General features: G+C 36.2%; 1 pseudogene; it reads right to left on the bottom strand.

The window, feature by feature from the left end:
• The window catches only part of LOC149229739 (protein GAMETE EXPRESSED 1-like), a 42,308-nt pseudogene extending 17,627 nt beyond the window's left edge, over positions 1-24,681 (bottom strand).
• Between the last annotated feature and the right edge of the window lie 1,039 nt (positions 24,682-25,720).

Genomic DNA, 25,720 nt, shown 5'->3' with positions numbered 1-25,720 from the left:
TGCCAACAATAATAAGGGATTTTTGATGAAGTCCCCGAAGCCACAGTGTTGTTTCAGAGCCAAAGGTGAATGAAGCCTAGTGACTATAGTGTGGTTTCACAAAGTTAAGGACAACACAATTGCAATCTGATTTAAGTAGGCTTGCATGAAGCTGCATATAAATTTGAGCAATGGATGTGGTTGAAAATAATAGAGGTTGGAAACCATGAACGACATTAGGGTCTGTGTTGAAGAGCTGGGACGATGGTTGGGCTGTTGTGGCAGTTGAAGAAGAGTACAAATTAGAACCTTTGTTCTCTATAATGTTTCAAGAAGCAATGAGGGATATATATCTAGATATTAAATCTTATCTCTGTGAGTCCGAAGGAAATTAAGGAAGTTGGAGACATCCTTACTGATAGAAAACGATACGCCGACACAACATTTGCTAAGATAGGTGTCGTCGTCATTTGTCTCAAGAGAAATAAATTTGTTGCATGTAGAATGATCTCTACAATATTTTCTCCCAAAAACTTACCGCCTCATGTGGGTTATTTTAATTATAATCGTCACAAATTTTTTACACAATGCAATGATATTATATGGCCCTATTGCAATCGTGGATTCATTCGCACAAAGCGATCTCTGTCAATACAAACTTTATCATTTGGCATCCATATCGATATCAGATCGATGATACGGTTGGGTTCTATAGATTCATAGAAGAGAGGGATGATCGTGGCTTATGTAGGAGGACATGCGGGCCATGGCGGTGCCAAAGCTGGTAGTGGTTCTTACTATTGCATTAGAGGTGCGACATGATTGAAGTGAGTAGTTTTTTTTGTGAGTTGGTAATCATGGCTTTGACGACTTCTGGAAAATGGGGAAAAGGAACCCCACGGCTGAAGTCTAATCTCATTGCTATTTGGGAGATTAGAAAGTATCATAACAGCGAAGGAGTACCTGATGGGTTTGTCTGAGGACACTGAACTGTGCACCATCAATGTCATATGACATTCCAATCCCTTTTCTCTGTGTCAAAGAGGGTGATGTTTGAGCAAGGAATTGATTAGAGGGCTCAAATGAACATGATATTGTGAGAGTTGCGCTTTGCTCGTGCCCACACGCTATATTCACAACAAAGTTCACGAGGGTCATACTCATGGAAGCAAAGTAGGTGGCCTAATTTTATTATTGTAGTTGTGATGATGTTAATGGATACAATTTCATTGCAATGTAAGGAAATGAAAATTCAATGTATAAGTGTGTTGAAATTATACATGCTATTAGATTGGGTAATGTGTTGCCCATTCTTCAAGTTGTAATTTGGATTGGGTTGTGTGCTTCCCCTTGTTTAGCTTTACAAGTGTGAGTGGTAGGATGTCGTCTAGTTGCATGAATGCAAGAATGTGGAGAAAGCACAAGCCCTTTGAGAATGAGAAGGGTTTTCTCTATGGTTTAGCGAGTGGAGCACGATGATGGGTGTGGATTGGAACCCATGAACATTGAATGAAGATGTTAGTTATGATGAAAACTAACATGGGATCTGGAGTGTGTGAAGAAGAAAGGATGCACATAAAGTGTTTGATGGAATAGTTCATTAAAATGATAGTTTTATTGGTGAGATGCAGTGTGTTGGAAGTAGTGGTTTTGTGTGGCATGCAAAGGAGAGAATCTTGCATGAAGGAAGTTATGTGTGGTGAAATGAAAGAATGTTGGCTTAAGGTTAGGATAGCAACAAAATAAATAAATTATATTGGTGTCAAAATTTTTACATGTAAATGGGCATACGATTGTAAGACCTGGTAAGGCATGTGTACCCTGGTAAATAATCATTGGTAAAGTTTGGATGTAGACCTAGGTGATATAGGGGATCATGTGGGAGCATGTTGAGCTAGGACAACATGTGAAATTCTCAAATACCTTGACGTTGACTCCATAGGGCCTGGAGGTGAGTGCTAGCTACCTCACTTGGCTAGTTTGGCTAGATTTATCCAAGCAAAACCCAAAAGTCAAGTTTAAGGGGGATTGTTAGATAAACTTGACCCTATGGTGGAGTTAAGGTTGTGCCAATAGTTATGGTTAAAAGTTGTGGTTTTTGGCACCTAGTATTGGTGACTAATGGTAATGAGCTCATAATATTACATGTAGTTAAAGCCATTAAAAGGCTTGGGAATTTTCCATTATATTGAGCCATGGTTAAGCGATGAAAGCTCAGATTGTTGGCTAGCTTAGTTGTGTTTTAGCTAAAGACAATAATAGATCTACTGTTCACTGATTTTTTCCAATTTGAGTTTTCCATGTAAATTATGGTGTACATGATTTGAATGTTAGTTTCTTATTTGTTATATTTATTTCTCTTAAGCCCTAACATAAAAGAAACTAAGACAAACAAACGAAAATGCCGCGGTGTGAGTTTGGAGCAGATGTCACATTGCAGGAGCATGGAAATATATGATCTATGTGAAGTCAAAACATATACGAGATAAAATACAAAGTTTGTTAATGTGAGCAGGGTAGTAATATTACTGCAACATTGCCACCATAAACTACGCATGTGGCTAATGGGAGTAATAGTACTCGAAAAGCACCACCATAGAAACATCATTATCAAAGTACTATAATACCACTATAAGATCGATCTCAACATTTCCTTTTTTTTTTATACTTCAAACTCCTAATCCAAGGAAAGCTATCACATGGAAAGGTCATGATTCCCTTTATAACCTCATGTAATTTTTATTTTTCTTTTACATGACAATTTATTTTCTTTACTACTATTAGTTTCATAGAAAATAAATGGCCACTGCAATATAGAACATGTTAGGCATCTACTTGGATTTTCTTATGATTCATATAACGCATGTTAGGCATCTACCTGGATTTTATTATGCTTCATATAATTCAATAGTATGAAGGTCGTTATCTACATGTATTTTTTGTATTTTTCATATACCCATACAGAATGAACATATTAACACATTAAATAAATTAGGACTAGGAAATGAATTCATTAAATACAACAAACACCATCGACTCATTTAATGAAATAGTTAGTTACACCTGGCTCATTCAATTGGGTTAGATATTTTCTCCCAAAATTCCCTTGACTTGGGTTCAATTCGATTATATGAAAATCTCCCCGAGGTCCTCAAAAAATTATTCAATTTCATTGTTGATCTCTTTTTTCATCTTTCCAATATGCATAATTAATTACTACAACTTTCCCTTGCTTGTATGATCATTGGGGTGAATATTGGATCAATGCTCAAATGCTAATGTTTCCATTCATTTCCAAACTTGTGTGTTCCATTGAGACATATAGCCATAGGTGAACGAGCAAAGTGACAATGCTTTGCATGCAATAGACGAAGTTGGAATCCAGTAAATAGAGTTAGAGTGCTATGCTTAATTGTTGCAAATCCTGTGAATGAAGATAGTTTCCAATCCTGATAGATGAATGTTGAGTGAGTGTTGTCCAGTTACTCTTTCAACTAGTAGGGTAATCTCTGGTTGTGTGTCTTTACAGTATTATATGAAAGTTAGATTTGTACTCTGTAGTTGAGTTTTGGTTTGGAAATACTAATAGTCTAAGGATACCCATCCATACAAAAATAGAGTGTTGAGCTTACACATTCAGCCATTCAATGGCCTTGGAGTTATTCCCTTGTTGGCATTGGTCAAGCAACTATAATCAAATTAGGAAAGAGCTGAACCTAATATGGAAATAGAGTTCATTCTAATAATTTTGGTTGCATTCTTCTTGGTTTTGAAGAAGAAACCAAGCCAACCCCTGGTTATAATGTATAAAATTGGGTTGTAACTTATAAGATGTCTCTGCAACGTGATTTGAATTCTCCTATCTATTTGACTGACTATATGTTCTCCTCAATTTGTAGATTGATAGGCCATGTAAAACACTCGGGCGTCAGGAGGACATGTACAAAGCATTGGAAACATCCTTCACAAGACCTCTAGGGTCTCTCCATTGCCTTCCATCATTTCTTCCTGAAAAGGTGTACTTAAAATCTACATAACATGCTTGAATAGGTGATCAAAATGGTTGAGTGAATGCCTTCAACTTCTAGTTCACAATCATATTGTTGGAGTGAAAAGTTAGCATTTAGAATTGTAGATGAAATGCGATGGGCATATGTTTCACTTCACTTATTCATGTAAGAGAGTTTTATAATTCCTATTTAGAATTCTCAAATCATATCATTTTCTTGTCATCAAATGATCAATTTCTTTCCATATTGTAAGGAAACCACATATTAAACTAGTTTTTATAGAGGATTCCCTATTATAAGGGAACCACATATAAAACTAGTTTTATAGAGGAATATCACAAGATTTGAAAACCGTGGAGCAGAGGATTTCACTTCTCAATATTAAGAATTAGTTAAATAAGATTACATTGGGGACATAAACAATAAATGACTACAGTGAGACTGAACTGAATTGGACTAACTGAAACTAAATTGGGACACTTGGATGGACAGATGTGACACCTAACAAGTGGTTGAAATTATATTCTCCAACACTCCCCGTTAATTACAACCATATAAAAATTCAATTAGTATGTGTGTTGGTCTATGTCTCAGCTAGGCTTAAAATTTTAAAAAACTAACTTCAACTACATTTACTTTTCTTCTTCTCTTCTTCCAGATCCATAGCTTCTAAATTGTTTGAGCATTTTCTTCTTGTTATATCCTGTAGCTTAGTTTTTTCATTTACAGGTGCAATCCTTCCATTGTTCTAGGTTGTCTAAGCATGTCCTGGAATTCTTCAAAAATCATTTTGTATGTGGATTGATGCAACATGTCATATTTTGTTGTGTTTTTTTCATCATCAATATGGTGCAACATAAGATGATAATATAATTTCATCTCTTTAGGACTCCAATACCTGAAAATTTCAAAGATGTTTTCATCATCCAAGCTATCTTCAATGTTCATTTCTGCAGCTTCTATGTAAACTTTATTAAGGCATGGTGTTGCAAGCCATGCTTCAAGGAAATTTAATTCCTCTTCATAATTGTCCTCCTTACCAACACATTGCAAATCAATGGTAAATGTAAAAAAATTTGTAGAAACACATTGGTTTTGTTCCTTCTGCTCTGCAAAGAGAGATTTCTTTTGTTGCACTTCTTTCTTTTCCTTTGCCTTTGTCTGTGTTTTTTCTTTGTGAGCTTCCTTCCTTGCCTCTGCCTCTATCCATGTCTCTGTCTCTTTCACTTCTTTACTAACATGTGTTGCTATAGACAAGTTGTCTTCCACTCGGTTTCCAGATTCAAGTGAGATTATCTCACCAAATAGGATCATGTCCATATGATGTTTTATTTGCATCATCTGCAACCATTCATCTTAAAATAACAAGCCTTCATCAAAATTTACATCAACAAATTGAATTGCTAGTTTCACCATAACATTTGCTACTCCAATGGCAACTTCACTATCATAAGTAAGCTCTCTTGCTAGATTCACCAAATTGTAATCAATAAGTTCTGTTGATGGCTTCACCAAATTTTCGTCCACATGTGACTATGCACAATGGCATTCAAGAGTATCTATGTGGTCCTTCTCCGGTTCTTTTGCAAGTTTTTCATGGACATCATCCATTTATGGTTGAGCACAGTGGGATTCACCAAACATTTCATCTTCAAGTTCAATACTCCCCCTTATACCATTCCTTTCATGGTTATCCTAGGCCTCCTTGTTTGTCTTGGCATCTGAAATGAGGGGAAGTATGGAATTCTTTTGCCTTTTCACCTCCAAATCTAAAAACATCTCAAACATCCCCTGTTGTCGCTTTAAATTTCTCAGCCTCTTGGCTTTCACCATTTGTTATGGGTCAAAAAAAACAAATAAACTTGCAGACATAATGACTATTTTACTAACTTCTACAAACATGACGAGCATACAATTTCTCCATAAAGACAACACTTCACAAAATATTTCACAAACCCTTTTGAAAAAAATATAGTTGTTTTTTTCATAGACCCCAATGTCCATTTCAAAAAAAAATATTATAGCGTCCACAACCAATTTTCCCCCTTGTGTTTTAATAGAACCCTCTTTTTTTTAAATATAAGTGCTCCTTTTTTATAAACATAGATCATTGAATCAAACTTTATCCATACACATGTAATGAACCTTATACAATATTCACAAAATTCCAACGTGAAGCACTTTATATAAATAAGACAAAGGAGCTTTGAATATTTTGTTCCAACCTTTAACCCTTTGCGTTGGAATATCAAAGTAAAATTTCTTAGACTTTTCATTGAAGCCCTCTTTCGTTTTTAACAATTGACCTTTTCAAGTTTCCAAACATTTTATTGGCCGTGGCTCATGCACGTTTCACTTGACTTTTTTTTCTTCTTCGTGCTTCCAATTAACATGCTGCAACGAAATTTTGCTAATCTCATTTTGAAAAATAAACATTTCCTCGAATATGCATCAACGTACTTGCATGGGGAGAAAAAAAAAACCTTTGAATACTTGTTGTTTGTCATTTAGCGGAGGAATAAAACAAACGACCGAGATTACCTTAAAAAGTCTGCAATCTTCCTCAGTGCATTTGCCGAAGGTGTATGGATGAAGGTCAACGCACTTTGTATCTATGGATGGATACGTTGAACACTAATTTCTTTTTTAAAAAAAAATCGCAGCCTTCTTCGGAACGAGCTCTCTCTACCTTCTTCGCAAGAGGCTTTTTCAAACTTTTGCCTCTCTCTCAAAGAGTCTTATGCAAGTTCACCACTACTCTCACTTGAGTCTTATGCAAGTTCATCACTACTCTCACTTCTCTTAAGTTGTTGCTCTTTGAGGAAGTCTTAGGTAAACTAGCACTGATACCATGACAAGATTTGAAAACTGTGGAGCAGATGATTGCACTTCTCAATATTACGAATTAGTTAAATAATATTACATTGTGTACATCAACAATAAATGACTACATACTAAACTAAACTGGATTAATTGAAACTGAACTACGACACTTGAATGGACATATATGACACCTAGAAAGTGGTTGAAATTAGATTCTCCAACAAAATCTATAATGGATTGATAGTCAAAACTATTTTGTAAGAGATAACTCTTTTTTTTAATTAGAGGTTTTCATAAAAACTATGTAAGAATCATTGGCTAGGTGGGTAAATCAATGTAGATAGGTATAAATGTAACCTTACTTTCTGAACTAAGACCAAGAATGTTGTTAATAGTTATGAAATGAAAGATGGATTTGATCAATTGAAATTGCAAACACAAGCTATAGTAATTTTTATGTTAGCCAACTTTTATAAAGAAATTGCAAGTTGTAGACTTACTCATTGATGAGCCTTGATATTGCAACAAGACTGTTGCAACTCCCAAGGCTACCTACTTTAATTATCAACCCAGGGTTCGTACGAATTTAAGAGGCATCGACGCTATATGTGTAACATATAATGTGTCATTCCTTTGATGTCATGATGTAATGGAGTGAATGTAATAAAATCAGATCCTAAACTAATTGCCGAAAATGAAATGCTCGAAATGGAAACCTTAACCTATTGCAAGAAAAAAAATACAAGGAAATAAACCCATTTTAATTGAATAAAGTAAAGATAATGAACTAAATTTCAACCATTACATTTCAAAGATTTTCGATCCATTAACAAAGTTCATTGGATAAGAAAATCATCATTGTATTATCTAATTCATAAAATTGTCTATTAATCCAAATCGTTGAAATGTTTTACATGGGTAAAAAGGAAAATCCTAAGTTGTCTTTAGTTATCTCTACTCATTGATTTAGAGCTTAGGGGTCTTGATTGAACCCTAAGGGACAATAAGCAAGCTTCTTGAGCAAATATGGGCAAGTATATACATGTTGGAAGAGTACTACATGAAACAATAAATTTACTACAGGAAACTATAATTCACCGAATGACCAAGAAAATCAAATCCAAATTGGATGGGACAATTTTATTTATTGAATAGGATGTCTTAGGTCTCCATTCCAAGTAAAATCATTCAAAAACACTTATGTTAATCGATGCTAAAAAAGAGCAGAAAATTACTAGTCTAAAATCTAGAAATTTGAGAACTAGTGAGCTAGTAAATCTATCAAATCCCTAACCTAATCAAGTGAAAATTCAATGGGGTAATTTTCGTTATTAACTATAATGATTTATGATTTAATGGAAGTGGAATCAACTCGATTGAAGCTTGTTAGCATGCTCTAAAAAATAGCAAAATCTATTGTTATTTTCTAAAAGGGATTTCCATAAATCTAGATTTAGGAATAAACAAACTAATCCAAGTATCTCAATGATTACTATGACCTTCCAAAGATGTTCCAATGACAAAACGATGCTTTTGGTCCTACAAAAAAACTTACTTCAACCATTTAACCCAGTCCTACAACAAGAAATCATTAATACTAAATGCAGAAATAGAAAACAAGAACAAGAAATGCATGTGAATAAGAAGTGAAAAGAAGAAAAGTAAATGATACAAAAGCGCTCTAAAGCTCCTGGGATGGCCAAGCCCAAGGAAACTTACAGTCTTATGAAGGAGACCAAGATATAGAAGCTGAACATGGCACCAATATTCATTATTTCCATCAATACAATTACACCCTCTAAGAAATGACAGTGAAGCTACAAAAATTCGAGTTCTCTCTACAAGAAGGCTAAGAAAAATCAACCCCTAGAGGAAAATTCGACTTGGTACTTATACAAAATGATTAAGAATCACTCCCCATGAAAGGAGGAAGCTTTCCCCCCTGAAATGCCTTGTTTAGTGGATCTGGTTCTCGATACTAGAAATCTGCATTAAATGGTAGGGAACACATACCTAAATTTTCTCAATCATTGGAGCTCCACAATCTGTGCCATAATTCTAGAATATCTTGTTGATTTATTATTTAATATTGATTCTCGTGTAGTAGGGAGCAGGTCCCAAGATTATCTCCTCCTCTAAATCTCCAAAATTTGCCCAATATTCTCACAATATTCTACAAAAATAAATAATATTAGGCACAAATATGCAATTATCCATAAAACTTTCTAATGAACATACTAAAGTTAAAAATACATTAGCTAATGAAAAAAGAGACGTTTAATTTGTTGAAGGATGGTCAAATGGGTCTTAATTTAAGTCTAATTTAGAGGCATGTGCCTTAATTTATGTAATTTAGAGGCCCATTGTACCCCCTACTAAAAGTGTTTCTCATCACCTGAGAAACTTAGTGAGCTCATTGTGCCTCATTCATGGCCTTGGTGGCCTTTCTCTTGTGCATTCCTTGGTCATTTCTCTTAAGAATATTGGTTGTAAGTTCTGCAAAGACAAGCACAAAAACGTAGTTGTTCTTTTCATGATTGTTTAATAGTCTCTCAAGCAAAAAACATAGCTTTCATATTTGCAAGTGAACTTTGTTGGCTTGTAGGTCCATTTAATTCATATCCTCTCCCTTGAAACGTTCATTTCATTTTCGCTCATTTTTCCAAAAACATTTGTGCATAGAAAAAAATCACAATGTTTCTTGAAATCATTTGCCTACCTTCTTCCCCTTATTCAAGATGGGTTCTTGAATATTTTCAGTTTGGCAAGGTCTTCCATATCCTTTTCCCCCCTTCTGTTACCCTTTTCCACCATTTGAACGCCTCTAAAACCTTCAAAACACCTTTAGATGAGAACTAGGACATCCTGTAGTAATTCTTGTAGTAACTACACGAAACCCTACAGTCGTCTATAGTAACTACAAGAAACTCTGTAGCGGCCTATTTAAACCTGTTTTGAGCATAAATGATAGTCTAAGTCTAGGGTAGTGTAGGTTTGTGAAAATGGATGATTCTGGGACTCAGAGAGAGTAGTGTAGGTTTGTGAAAATGGAGAGGATGTGCTCTGTGTGTTTTTTCAAAAAAATTTAGGGTGAAACAGAGTGTAGGGTTTTTTCTTGAAAAATATTAATTTTTTTCTTATGAAATGGGATGGATAAATGATTGATAGATAGTGGATATGAAGTGGATGTAGGGCTTGAAGTGCTTTGATGAATTGGCCATTGCACAAATTTCCTCTTTTAACTGTTGTCTCAATTCCTCGAAATCACCACCCTTTATAATTTGGCTTTTCCACATTGCATGAGTGAAGGAGTGGGCTACAATTAACTAGTTGAAGGTGGTCGAGACTTCTAACCCATCCTTAGCTTATAAAATCTCATCCTTCATGCATTGAAAATAAGTTTCTAATTATAATATGCTCAAGAGAAGAGGTCAATAATATTGCATATCTGTACCTAGTAGATGGTCGTTATGTAGGTTTTAACCCTGTACAGAATTTACCTGCATACGAATTTTAAAAACAAAAAATAAACAATGGCAAGAGCATAAAACATAAAACAGATATACACAGAGATTTTCCCCTGGATCCCAAAACTGTGAGTACCAAATTGATTTTACATTATGTTCCTTTCAATGTTACAATATATATATATATATATATATATATATATATATACAGGCTGAAGCATCCGTAAACCCAAATCTATTAACCCTGGATTAGAACATAACCGTTGTTCCCTTAACCGGATCTACAAAATACCATGAACACTAAACCATCATGCCCAAAGCCATGTGCGAAACCTATGTACAAAACCATAGGTAGGTCTGTCCATCTAATATAGGGTCCAAAAAAATTCCCAAGGTGCTACCCCGAACCTCGTGCAGAGGGGCTACCACCCCCATGTGACCTCCCCACACGTGGGGTAATCATGGAAAAAATATAACACAACCCAACATGTTGGAGAGCCATGCACGCTGCTTCTGAGTTGATGATCGATCCATGGTTCTCTGGAGGTGATAATTTCCTTTGTTTACTTTTGCAAAAGTCTTCATAGCTTAGCAATTCTAAACCTCTATCTTCCAATTACCACAAGGTAAGCTATCTTAGTCAAATCCAGTCTTCTTGGAGTGCTGATCTTGGCCATGGGTGATGTTCACCTTCCCTATACCTTATTCCACCATTAGACACCTTTCCCACACTTGATTTCATCTTTTGTACCTTCCTATAGCTTTCAACCTATTTCCTGTAGTACTACAAGAAACCTTGTAGCACTTTATTTAAACCCATATCTCCCAAATGGTATACTATATTGACCTGAAATTTTTTGAGCTTGTTTCCACCATCCTTATTCACCTCTCCATAGAAAACGTTTGGCCAATGGATGTATGAATCTGAAGAAAAAATAAAAATGGTTGACATTGATGGAGGTTTATTTCCTGGAAACCGTGCATTGGAATTTTCTGAAACTTCTTGGTCATGTTACCATCATCCATATACATCTCCCCATGAAAACAAATTTAAATGGATGCACGAATATCGAGAAAATTAAAAAATGGATGTAGGTGATGGAAGTTGATTTCTCGAAACATGTGCACTAGAATTTTCTGAAATCACTTGAGCATATTACCATCATCCATATACATCTCCACCTAAAACATATTGGTAATTAGATGCATGGTTTTCAAGATATGACAAAAATAATTTTCTACTCTATGTTTTTCTGTTTCTTGTAGTAAAACAGAGCCTTCTTGTAGTATTTTAGGACAACAAGGAAAATGAATGGGAAAAGCTTGGGAATGATGGGTGTATGGTGGAAATATATGAGGGTGATGGATTGGCATGGCCTTGGTCTTGTTGGATCATTTGAGCAGAGGAGGAGAAAATCAAATTTTGACTTTTTTTTACTAGGCTTGTGATGAACTTTTCTTTTGGTGGCTAACTTGTTTTTGTTGCTTGCAGAGGTTGGAGAGCATCTTAATTCATGATAGAGAGATACATGGAGCAAATATTTTTATTTTTTCTTCTTTTTTACTTCTAGGCCTACTAGCCACCTCAATGAGGTTTTCAACTAATAGGTCTACCTAGGCACCTCAAAGGAGGTTTTCACCTAGGATATTTTCTTCTTCTCATTTTTTACTTTTTTGTTTTCCAATCCATTGACTGCCTCATGGAAGTTTTCAATCAATGAGCCAATCTTAGGCGCCTCAAAGGAAGTTTTCACCCTATATTTTATTTTTTCTCTTATTTTTCCTTTTTTTATTTCTTTTCCTATCTCACTCTACTTGAAAAAAATCATTTTCAAGTGTATGAATACTTCCAATGGAGCCACTTGCATAACTGGATGACAAATAAAATCATGTGTAGGCTCGACACATATTATTTGACATGTACCTAAATGTAGGAGACCAAATTATTTGACTTTGATGATATCAAGCACAGTTGAAGAAGAGAGTATTGTTGCACTTAGTGACTGTCTGGAACCATATTTCAATATAGTTGTGATGCCCCTGGTTCACTTGCTGATTTAGATCATCTTGGATGTATTCTTTTTCCATGAAATTCAAATCTTCTTCTTTTTGATGATTATTCTCTTGAACAAATAGAGGATATGATGGTAAACATGAAGGCACTTTCCCAATCTCTGATTTTGATGTCTGCTCTTTGTCAACTTCAGCCCATGATTCTTTGATCTCCTTATTTGAATCTTATTTTTCTGCATGTTATCCTTCAATGATATCAAGAGAATATTTTTTTTGTTATACTCTTCCTGAGCTAAGATGAATACAATTTTGATCAAGAGAAGATGTTTGGAGCATTATAAGTGGGCTGAGCTATTTCATTATGTGGGTTCGTAAATGGTGGTACAGGTAGTTGAGTGGGAGTGGATATTTGAGATGGATGTGGTTGGGGTTGGGGTTGTGGTGGAGGTGAATGTTAGAGATAACATGGAGTTGGGTATGGAGGATATTGAGGAAATATTCTGGATATTGTGGATGACTCCCATAAGTTCCTTGCCAACCTTGTTGCCAAGGTTGGTTTTGGGGTTGAGATGGCCAAGGTTGCCAAAGAAATGGTGTGTTCCAATTACTTTGAAATGGATATGTATAAGCTTGAAATTTTGAATTAAGTTCTTGCATCATATCAGGTTGAATAGGTTGCCATGATCCTCTTAGAGCTACATAACATAGTTGCATTGGGAATTAACTTGCTACGTTGTCCTTTTGGTAAACTTCCTTCAACCTTGGTAATGATGGACAATATTTAACATCATGTGATTCTACATGGAAAACACAAATATCAACATCTTCTTTTTCTTCATCTTGCATTCTTAACATTTCTACTTGTTTGGTCACATTTTTAAAAATTTATGTTTTAAAGTCATTAAACAAATTTCCAAGTTTAGCTTATCTTACCGATCTTGATGCTGATTTACTTACTTTTGCCCTTCCTCTTAATATATGTTTGCATGTTTCATAAATGTCTTCAAAAGATAATCGGTATACATTACCTCTACTCATAATATCAAAGAGCTCAATCCACTCATCCCTAATTGTTCAAATTAAGAGGATTTTAGTGTGTCGGATCCTAATTGATGTAGTTTTTCCCTCTTAACATTATACATGAACCTTTATATTTGATCTTCAAGGCTCTCATTTTCTTTTTGATTCATTCTAAAGATTTATTCTTTAAGATCATGATCGTTATATTTTTCTAGAAATATCTTTGCATATCATTCCATGATCTTATTGAATTAGTCCCTAAACTCATGAACCATTTAAGAACTCTATCATTCAATGTTGCTAGAAAAAATCTCAATTTTTGAGTGTTTAGTAAGTAACCATAAGATCTACAAATAATTTCAAATTCAAAGAGAAATGTTTATGGATCTTTTGACCTTAGATTCAAAGTTTGGATGAAAAGATGGAGGGATGTTCTTCATGTGCACACTAACATCGATATCTTGAATGGGAAATCCAAGAGGATCTTCTTCATTGTCATAATCTCCGTCCATTTCTTCTACCTTCTCTGTCACCTCTTATTCTTCTACCTGCAAAAATGAATTGTGATGTGGGCCTTACTGCACCACGTGATCAAATGGGGGTGGTGTTGGAGATTTTATTTTATTTTTATTTTTTTTATGATTGAAGGAAAAGACTAATGCAATAAAATTTTCTGTTTTTGAAATGAAAGATGTCTAATGAAATTTTTGTGTATTTTCATAAAGTAAAAAGAAATGAATCAACTGGGGAAGAAAATGATCCAGGTGGATGTTGGTGGCCACCCACCTATTCCACTTGGACCCCCACAAATTTCTCTCTCAGTTTTTCAGTTTCCTTAATTGTAGCACAGTTTACTATTTTTAGTAGTTTTTCGGGTCCTGAACTTCTGGAGCAATTTTGAGGTCCTAAATGACTTTTTTGGGAAATCTGGGAGCAACATGGGTCCATGGACCGATGTTTCTCTTCCCAATGTTATATTTCTCAGATATATCTTTCTAAAGAGCTATTTTACGTGCCAAATAGAGATCGTATGCCAAATTTACGACCATGGGAAGTTGATGTACCAACTTACCTAAAACGGGGCCCACAATTTGGCGTTTCACCTTCTAGGGTTAGGTTTTGGGACGTTAAGGGTTTTCCATTATTTCTCAACAATAAATAGGCCTTCGAGCCTCATTGTAACACAGTTCAGAGGCATGTAGCCGCCACATCTCTTCTCAGGAATAAACTACGATCGCCCTAGCTGGTTGATTTCCATTTATGTTTGTAAGCATATTTCAGTATTTTACATTAATGAAATGAAGCATTATTTCCATTGCATCTTTCTGTTTATGGTTATCTCTATAATTTTTTGTGTTTCTATTTAAATTTGGATCAGTGGTATCAAAGCGGTCTGCTTTTTTTCTTTGTTTTTCTTTGCATGTCCCCAATGAGGTCGGGATATAAGGAGTTAGGCCTTGAACTAGTCCAACCTTTGCCTCGCAAATCCTGACGGCCTCCCATGGCAGATGAAAAGAAATATGAGGGGGCAGGAGATCCTATCAAAATCTTGCTTGAAAAATCCCTCGAGTGAGAAAGGAACACGATGATCGATAACTTTTCCCAGATCCTTCAGCGGCTACCTAGGGGTGACGCATTGGATTTCAACAGCTACTCTGGAAACACCACACCGTTTAAGATACAAGTTAATTTTGAAATCCCCATATTCGAGGGTCAGATAGACGTATATGTCATCGATAAATGGTTAAATCTCCTATAGGGTTATTTTTCTATTCATGATTTTTCCAGTCGGGAAAATATTATTTTCTCTCTTCTCAAAGCAACCCCCCACGTCAACGACTGTTGGGAAACCTATTGCGAGCAGAAGGATGAAAGTAAAAGCTCACTATTTTTAGCCACACCCACTTGGAATTCATTTCGGGATGCCATTAAGGAGCAGTACTACCCTATCAAAAGCTATGAAGACAAATACATAAAGTGGACCACGCTGCGACAGGGAAGGGAACAAGATGTGCCAGGGTTCACAAACATTTTTCATACCCTTCACACAGAGTTGGGTATCAAGGATTCTGAGCTACATTTGGTACTCAAATACCGCGACTTCCTACACAGGTACATTCAGAAATAGATGGAGTTCCTGAACATCTCCTTGCTCGGCATGACGTACCAATATGTTGTTAAAATAGAGCAGAAGTTGAAACAAAAGAAGCGAGACTTTGGATCTGCAAATTCGAAGACCAATGGACAAAGCCAAGGCGGGGTGACCCAAGACAACCTGTCGAAGTTGCAAGAAAAAAAAACACCACGAAGTCGAAGAAGGACACATGAAAGTGGTGTGAGTTCCAAAAGAGTCCCACTCATAACACAATTGAGTGTCGGACCAAGCAGTCACTACTGGTCGAGTTGAAGGCTTCCGAATTAGATGCATGTTCCGACCCTAAGTCAGAACCCAACAAGGGGAATGGCAAAGGGAAGCAGATCATTGATGCGGAGCCCAACGCCACTGTTGCCACTGCCAAGATCTAGAAGAATGAGCCAGAAGATCCAGAGGAGGGGGAGCGTCTTTTCCACTCACAGATGTGGGTGAAGGGTTTGCCGCTGCAATTCATTGTCGACAGTGGTAGCCAAAATAACCTCATTTCAGCAGAGGTCGTGAAGCAATTGGACCTACCGACTACACCACACCCACAACTGTACAATATAGGGTGGCTTCACGAAGGACGAGATCTCTGAGTCCGCCAGTAGTGTTGTCTTCCCTACAACATCAAACCCTTCACAGATGAGGTATTATGTGATGTTACACCTCTGGATGTTTGTGATATATTATTAGGCCAACCATACTTGTGGAGGAAACATGTTATGTATGAGTCAAGGCCTCATGCTGTCATTATTTCTTTGGGTAATTCATTATACAGTATACTAAAGGTAGCCCCACCTACCACCACCTCTTTAATCATTGCTAAGAAAGGAAAAAAGCTCATCTCCCAGACTAGGAAATTCATTTTGTCTGGTTCGCTCCCAAAGTAAGGGGAAGATCGTCGCTACATCCATGACCCCTGCGAAGGGTTCCTCCACGCAGCAATAGCAGCAACAGATTGATACGGTCATGAAAACAGACAAGAACATCTTCTCCTCACCCACAGGGACACCGTTGCACTATCAAGTACCATGCAAGTTTCAAGTGGGAAACAAAGTCTGGTTGCATCTGCAAAAAGAACGCCTTACAAAAGCCCATCAAAAGCTCAGACCACTCCGACATGGTCCTTACACTAGTACCAAGGCTACGGGAAACAATGATTTGGAGCACAAAATTCCTCCATTCCTTTGCTTGCATTGAGTGTTTAATGTAGACCATCCTCTACCATGCTTCCCACCATTACTAGACACATCCAAGACTGCAGAACAGCTCACGAGGGACCAAGTCTATCAAATGGAGGAACTCAACGCAATGGGGACCATTGCTTCCTAAGGGGGGAGGAATGATCCAGGTGGATGTTGGTGGCCACCCACCTATCCCACTTGAACCCCCACAACTTTCTCTTTTAGTTTTTCAGTTTCCTTAATTGTAGCACAATGTACTATTTTTAGTAATTTTTTGGGTCCTAAACTTCCGGAGCCATTTTGAGGCCCTAAACGATGTTTTTTTGGAAATCTGGGAGCAACATGGGTGCATGGATCAATGTTTCTCTGCCTAAAATTATAGTTCTCGGATAGATCTTTATAACGAGCTATTGTACGTGTCAAACGGAGATTGTATGCCACGACCCCGGGAAGTTGATGTACCAATTTACCCAAAATGGGGCCCACAATTTGGCGTTTCATCTTCTATGGTTAGGTTTTGGGATATTAAGGGTTTTCCATTGTTTATCAACAATAAATAGGCCTTCGAGCCTCATTGTAACATAGTTCAGAGGCATGTAGCCACCACATCTCTTCTCAGAGATAAGCTACCATCGCCCTAGCTAGTTGATTTCCATTTCTGTTTGTGAGCATATTTCAGTATTTTACATTAATGAAATGAAGTATTATTTCTGTTGCATCTTTGTGTTTATGGTTATCTCTGTAATTTGTTGCGTTGCTATTTAAATCCGGATCAGAAAAAAATGCATACTTTGACACCTCCATGACAACGACGCCAAAAAGTAATGAGCCTCAGTATTGCAACAATAATTCTGCAACTCCCAAGGCTACCAACTTTAATTGGCAACCCGAGGTTTGTAAAAAATGAAGAGGTATCGGCACTATATGTGCAACATACAATGTGTTATTCCTTTGATTTCATGATGTAATGGAGTGAATGTAATAAAATCATATCCTAAACTAATTGTAGAAAATCAAAATGCTCGAAATGGAAACCTTAACCTATTACTAGAAATAAAATACAAGAAAAGAAACCTATTCTAATTTCATAAATTAAATATCATGAACTAAATTTCAACCATTACATTTCAAAGAGTTTAGATTCGTTAAATAATTTCATTGGATAAGAAAATCATCAATGTATTATCCAATTCATAAATTTGTCCATTAACCCAAATCGCTGAAATGTTTTGCATGGGTAAAAAGAAAATTCCTAAGTGGTATGTATTCTTATCTAATCATTTATTTATAGCCTAAGGGTCTTGATTCAACCCTAAGGGACAATGGCCAAGATTTTTGAACAAATTTGGGCAAGTATATACACATTGGAAGAGTACTACAAGAAACAACATATTTACTACATGAAACTATAATTCACTGAATTACCAAGAAAATCAAATCCAAATTCGATGGGAGAATTTTTTTTATTGAATAGGATGTCTTTTGTCTCCATTCCAATTGGAATCACTCAAAAATACCTCTGTAACCCATGCTAAAAAATAGCAGAAAATTACTAGTCTAAAATCTAAAAATTCGAGAACTATTGAGATAGTAAATCTATCAAATGTCTAAGCTAATCAAGTGAAAATGAAATAGGGTGATTTTTGTTATTAACTAATTTTTTTTTTGATCTAATGGAAGTGGAATTAACTTTATTGAAGCTTGTTAGCATGCTCTAAAAAATAGCAGAAATCTACTATTATTTGCCACAAGGGACTTCCAAAAATCTAGATTTGGGTATAAAGAAACTAATCCAAGTAACTCAATGATTACTATGACCTTCCAAAGCTATTACAATGATGAAATGATGCTTGTGATCTTTCAAAATAACTTATTTCAACCATTTAACCCAATCCTACAACAAGAAATCATTAATACTAAATGTAGAAATAGAAAACAAGAACAAGAGATGCATGTGAATAAAAAGTGAAAAGAAGAAAAGTAAATAATACAAAAGGGATCTGAGGCTCCTGGGATGGCCAAGCCCAAGGAAACTCACAGTCCTATGAATGATAGCAATATTTAAAAGCTGAACATGTCACCAATCTTCATTATTTCCATCAATACAATTACATCCCTACAAAAAATGATAGTGGAGCTGCCAAAATATGAGTTATTTCCACAAGAAGGCTAAGAAAAATCAACCCCTAGAGGAAGATTCAACTTGGTACTTATACAAAATGATTAGGAATCATTCCCCATAAAAGGAGGAAGCTTTCCCCACCAAAATGCCTTGATTAGTGGATCGGGTTCCCAATACTAGGAATCTGCATTAAATGGCAGGGAACACATTCCTAGGTTTTCTCAATCACTGGAGCTCCACAATCTCCAATCACACTAGCCAATCATGTGATGGTTTTTTAGTTGAAATATTTATCCAAGTTGCAATTTCCAATCTCTCCACTCACAAATGGAAAGGTAGGAAATGGAGAGAGAAATTTAGAAATGCAGGAACACTATAAAACAATGACAATTCACTGTGTAGAAAAACATCTATACATGGAAAAGGTAATTTTTTTCTATTTCTTGTGAACATAGTGAATGCTACATTCAAAGCCAACAACCTTTTATAACTTCCACATCCTGTTAAGCAATATGACAGACATTGATTAGAGAATTACTAGAATATTGAACCATTATGTCTTATTCGTAGATTGTTTTGATGGATTGAATTACAAAACCTATGGAGTTGAGTAGCATGTTATCAACCAACCATAAGAAAAAAAGAGGACGAAAATGTACAATTGAGAAAAAAGAGGATGAAAATGTACAATGGAGAGATAATACCTAGGAACTTGATTATGGATTGAATTACAACACCTATGGAGTTGAGTAGCATGGCATTAACTAACCATCGAGAAAAAGATGGTGAAAATGTACAGTTGGGAGATAATACCTAGGAACCTCATTATGCATTAGAAAAAGAGTCTTCAAATATAAGATAGACTATGAAACGTTTCGTGTGAAGAGGGAACCTTTGTATGCCAAGTGTCGTGAGAAAGAGCCATGCTTTTCCTTCTCCAGTTATCATCCATTTCTCTACCGAATATGGCATTGGTTTTGCCGAGTCACCCAAGTATGAATCAACTATTTAATGTTAGTGCAGGTTGGAAATTTGAATCTATTGTTGGAGTGGACATGGATAATGTAACATTTGGTTTTACTGATTCGAGTAGGTATTTAGTATTAGTGCAGGTCAGAAATTCGAATTTCTTGCTGGAGTGGACATGGATAACGCAATGCAAGTTTGATGTCTCTCTTAATGGGTAAGGTTCAATTTTCTACATCTTGGGCTCTATAAGACATCTTTATTTCTCCAATAAGTCTAATCCGAAAATACCAAGTATGTAAGATGTAAACACATGATTATGAAACTATAACAGAATATAACTGTACAGAAAGACCAAATATGTGAGATGTAAACACATGATCACTTAATTATTAGAACTCGAGAACTATAAATCTTGATTAACTGAGTGCCAAATAAAATCTTGGTGCAACGTACCTGGTCACTCTCGTTGAATTCAATGGAGAAGGTATATTAAGCTTTTACCATCATTCACCCTTAAGTTGGGGTTTTGGTGTTTTTTATTTTACTTGAATCTCCTTAGTTAATGCAATGATTTGGTTTCCACATTACATTTAACCATCTCACTACTCACCCAAATATTTTTACTTCATTTCAAATGGTGATTACTCTTATTTCCTAGAAGGTAGGATTTCCTTCGATTAAGGGACCAATGACACACTAGGATAAGCCTCCTCTAGTGATACACAACTTGTCTATCACTCCAAAGCAGTTTTCTATGGTGATACAGACCATGTATCAAACTTTTTATTCTATCATGACATAGGCTATTTTCTATATTATAATAGCTTCCCTCAGCACCAGAAAAGTGTGATTCCTCCATGCATTGCTATAAAGCACTCTTCTACAGAAAACATGAATAAATCCTCCCTGTATTGCCAATAATTCAAGTTTTTACATTAGAATAGCTTCCCTCAGCACCAGAACAATGTGATTCCTCCATGCATTACTATAAATCGCTCTTCTACACAAAAGATGAATAAATCCTCCCTGTATCCCCAATAATTCAAGTCCTTCATCAAAGAAATAGTCGTGCAAAAACAAGCTAAATTAGAAAGGGAAGTCTTCGCACATTATAGTCTTAACCTTGTTGCAGACAAATCTAAATTTCTTACTCTCATCAAGCATGGGAGTCTCCACAATCCCAAGGTAAGAATGGTCATTCTATTATCATAAGAAATTATTTCAAGTACAAGAGCTTTGGAAATCTTAGGTCATATTTGGTTGCATTATAAGGAGAAATCCCACAGTGAAAGAGAAAACTAACCAAAGGACCGAGGAGAACAAAAAACATGGGTGGTCGACCATGGCATTTTTATGTGCATTACTTCATCAAGTGAAGAGAAATGTGTAGAATGTTTATAATACCTAATAGATTTGTTAATTATCACATGTAAATATTTAATGGGAGCTCCATTTATATATTTGATTTTGGTGATCCCAACATTGCAACAACCATATCAATAGGCCTCCATTTCCACAATTATTTTATGCATCCAAAAGAATTTTGTAGTCACCCACATTAGTAATATTTATGTATGTTCTATCAACATTAACAATTTTATTATCGACCAACTCGTCTCCTTCCTTCTCTATTTTAATTGAAAATAATGATAACAAACTAATGAAATATCTGTGAGATAACACCTTTTTGGTAATGGTAAGGCCAATACCACTAGATCTTCCTACTAATATGACATGCTTACCAACAATAGTTTTCAAACGCGGTGAAGGTTTCCAACACATTGTTACTCCAATAAAAGTAATTAGAATAATAATGGTGATTAGATTCATATAAATGGCGATTGTGAGGAAAGGATCAACATCAATTTGCTTAATAGCCTCATGATAACATGAGTCTTTCATAACTAGACCTATAGGAGAATAAGTGAGTCATTGGTAAGGATATGGTGAGCTTGCCTTGGTTCACTGTAAGAATAGAAAATTTCTTGAGATCTTAAACACGAGAATCCTATAATAAGGTCTCCCTGTAGTAGTTAAATTTCTTTTCCTTTCTAGCTCACTAAAAGGTGTTCATGTCTAGTGATATTGTAGGTGGTACTTGAAAGGATAATTTCATATCCTAGCTTATATAGTAATCCCCATATGATGTCATAATAATTTATCTTGAAATATTCTCCACTCTTACTTCCATTATGATTATCAATGCTAGGTAGGGTCCTTTAGATCGGCCCAAAAGAAAATCAAATCAAAGAAAAATAAGAAAAACTATAGTTGTTAGCGTCTGTCATAAATTGTACAAAATATGCTCAACCATGTTACCCAAAGGCAATAAAAAGATATAGTCCTAGCCATATAAATATTTCTTTTGATTATGAAATAAAGCCAATGCTACCCATGTCTCCATTACTTTTAGAACTAGGTGTGAAAATTATGAATAATTTGAAACTTCACCACCAATGAGGTCCAAGCTTAGTCACTTATTTATGACCAATATGATACCTTTATTAAGGTTTCCAAGGTAGTAACAAAATGAAACTTTCAAACCTACATGGAATTAGGTGTAAATACCATAAATCCAAGCTACATAATAAAGATGACTTTTCCAACCTTTAGCAAGGTTAAGAGTCTAGGCTAGTCATCTTGTGTAGACGTTCAAAGGGATAATTTATTATAGAGTATATTTTCACATCTTATATTTCGGTGTTTTGTGAAAATTAAGACCCACGTAGCCTTCTTATAAAACTTAGAATTTTAACTATGAAGTCTAAAAATCAACCTAGTATCCTAACTCCCAATTGTGCCTTCATAAACACTCTTCAATATCCGAGATTATTTAGCCATGATAAAAAAATCATTATCAAATAATCATACACAAATAGTAACATCATAAAAAACAATAGACCAAATACATATACAATTAAAAAACATCAAATTACAAACAATTGCATAGACTTCTCTATATGGAGTTACTTGCTACTAAAGAAGGATGTGCACTTTTCCTCCCAACCATAGCTTCAACTACAATTGTTCTCACCTATAGTTGGAAAACCTATAGTAGATCCATGATACCACTAAGGGAAAAATTAGAATCTCAAGAATAATTCTCAACTATGAAAGATGCCCTCCTTTATAGGAAAACTAGGGCACCAACACTTTATCAACTAAGCTAGGATCTCCACAAATTATCCATATGTCATTTATGTTGGTTGTGGATGCAAAAAGGAGTCCCTTCTCTACCAATGCAGTCCCTCAACAACCTCCCCTCTTAGTGCTTGTTATCTAACCCAACCAACATCATATTTGTAGCCCCCTTCTTCCTAGGTTTGGCCTTCCTAGCTCAAATTAATGGTCAAATCCATAATTTATCATGATAAAACACTCATCAATGGTCTCCATTTGGATTCAAAACCATTTGGGCATGGATTTTGGCTACCATAGATATTTCAATCTACCATAAATTACCAAAGAAAACACACTCATGAATTAGCTCATTTTTCACTCATTGGTGTTATCTTTTCTTTTCCAACTCTCATTATACACCTCCAAGCCTTCAACACACAACAAAATTTCCCCTTTGACCCTCACATGTATTCCCCTACTCAAGTCAAAGAATACATGTGATTTTATGGCCATTCCTAGGGGATTTCATGGGTTAGAGCATGGAACTTGAGTCTCTGACCAATTTCAACTACCCATTGAATCACCATAAATCCATAATTTTGGATTGTTGGTTGCCAAACTATCCATCTCCCTTGAAGAATTGAGTTTTAGATATGTTGGAAAGAGGGAAATAATTTCAAATTTAGATTTTGCATTTTAATAAAAATGGGTTTTTGGTTGTGGCTATTTACTTGACAGGTGAGGATCTTTCCCAACCCTCTTATTAATTCCCATTCATGGTATCATGGCCAGTACCAATGCTCCACCCTTTCAATTAGATGGCCACCAATTCTTCATTACTTAAGAATAATACATTAACATCATTCACAATATGTGTATTATAGATTAAAATTCACAAGACACTAAGCCACAAATATAATTGTAGATTGAGGAAAATCGTGTGTTACAATTATAGTGTAACATCCCTGGGTTAAAAATCCATGTAATAAAGCAATAAAGACAAAAATGACCAAGGTCTTGGGACACTTATTCTAAGCTGAATGTTGGGCAAAAAATCCTAGTGTGGGTGTTCATTTAGTTTATTATGGCTAAGGGAAATTGTCAAAGACAATGGAAAAGGATTTGAAAAGGAAAGAGCCATTAATTAGCATTTTATTTATGAAAATAAAGGAAATTAGGAGATGTTAGCTCTACTACATGTTGCTAGTATTCAAGGAGCAGAAGTGAGCTCAGTCCTTGGTTTTGCTAAAAGGAGGCCTCTACTAGTCATTCTCACCTTCTCCGTTACCTCTTGCACTCTCCTTTCATCTCCATATCCTACGCCCTTTCGTTAAAAAACAAACATATAAAACTACATTTTCTTAAGCCTCGGGTGCTTAAACCTATGAATCCACGCCCACACGACCACCCACCTTCGTAAACCCTCCGCCATAATCATAACCATCGGCCAATGCACCCTGATCCAATGGTCCCCGCCATATTCAATAAATAACCTGCCCGTTTGTTTCCCACCGTCCGATCGCCTCTGCCACAATCGGACGATGATCAATTCCCCCGCGCTCACAAAACAACCGCACGATAACACGCGATGAAAAGTGGTTTTCTTGCCCCTCTGCTACCACGCGTCGCCCTCCGAGTGGGATCCCTTGCCCTTGTACGATTACCGCCCGACAATCCACGACAGTGCGATCAATACCACCCGATGCCAAAACCGCTCTCGCTGCCCGATAAACTCCGCACATCTTCGACGCCCAATGACTGTTGGATCTGTCTGTCCGAGATCCAATGGCCTGTGATCACCCCACTCCCGCCTCCTCCAATATCCCTGTTGGCTCATCTCCGTCGTCCATCCGCCCAATCCAATGACCGATATTGCTCCGCCATCCGACTACTCTGCCCATTATGCAATCCCCGTACTATAACCAGTCTATACTCCCAAAGGGACAAAGGGTAATCAATTTTCGGTACCAGATGCATTTCCTCCTCAACAGCTACGTTCCACGGAAAACATGGCCGAGAAGGAAAAGGACAGAGTCGAGCAGGTAAATGCATTCATCAGTTATGGAACTTCATCCCATATAACACTCCACCTGCCCGAGAAAGACAACAGAGCACCTGAGAAGATCAAATCATTCACTAAAGCAGGAAAATTGCACCAAAGACTCCATCAGGCAGTTAAATCGGTTGGTGGTCAATTATGACCTCCTCATACTTAGAATGGCCAAGTGCCTTTGTAATAAAACTCTATAAATACCCAAAAACAAGAGGTAATCAGGGTTGATGGTTGTTGCTTTGATGTAAGGTTCAACTTCCGGAGACTGTAACTTTTTTGATACTTGCAGCATCTCATCTTCATTTTCAGCTAATACAAGCTTCTTTTGTTGTTAATTGCTAACTTTCCATTTCTATTATGTTCTAGGATATGCTTGATATGCAGTCTTCCTGAACTCTTGATGTATATAATTAGAGGAGCTGTCATCCTACATCTGTGTTTGATCTTTCATGTATCAGTGAATGTGTTAATCAGGTTTCTTCTCACTTAGTGACAGAGAGCTATCATCCTGTCTGTGCACTAGGGAATTAGATTTGCAGACCTCTTTACTAGTTGTAGCCGGCCATCACATGGTCTTGTGCATCTGCTGGTGTGGTCAGTATTCTCCATATTCACCCAATACTTAAACTATGAGTAATTGGTGGTCTAAAGCCTTGTAATCTGGGGGTGTTCACGCATGTTTGGAGTCAAGCAAAGTAAAAGCAGTTATCTGGCTTGAACAAGCATCATTCCTTCCATTCATCCATTTCCAATATTAAGTTGTGTTTGTAATGTTCCTGAGCATCTCCGAGCTACAACCTAGGAGATTTTCTTGGGGTGATAA

The sequence above is a fragment of the Pinus tabuliformis genome, chromosome J, assembly GCF_031772625.1.
Source record: "Pinus tabuliformis cultivar Carrire ecotype Pingquan chromosome J, CPIR1, whole genome shotgun sequence".
Classification (NCBI taxonomy): Eukaryota; Viridiplantae; Streptophyta; class Pinopsida; order Pinales; family Pinaceae; genus Pinus; species Pinus tabuliformis.
The sequence above is the reverse complement of the archived record's forward strand: the minus strand, read 5'-3'. Positions and strand labels throughout refer to the sequence as shown.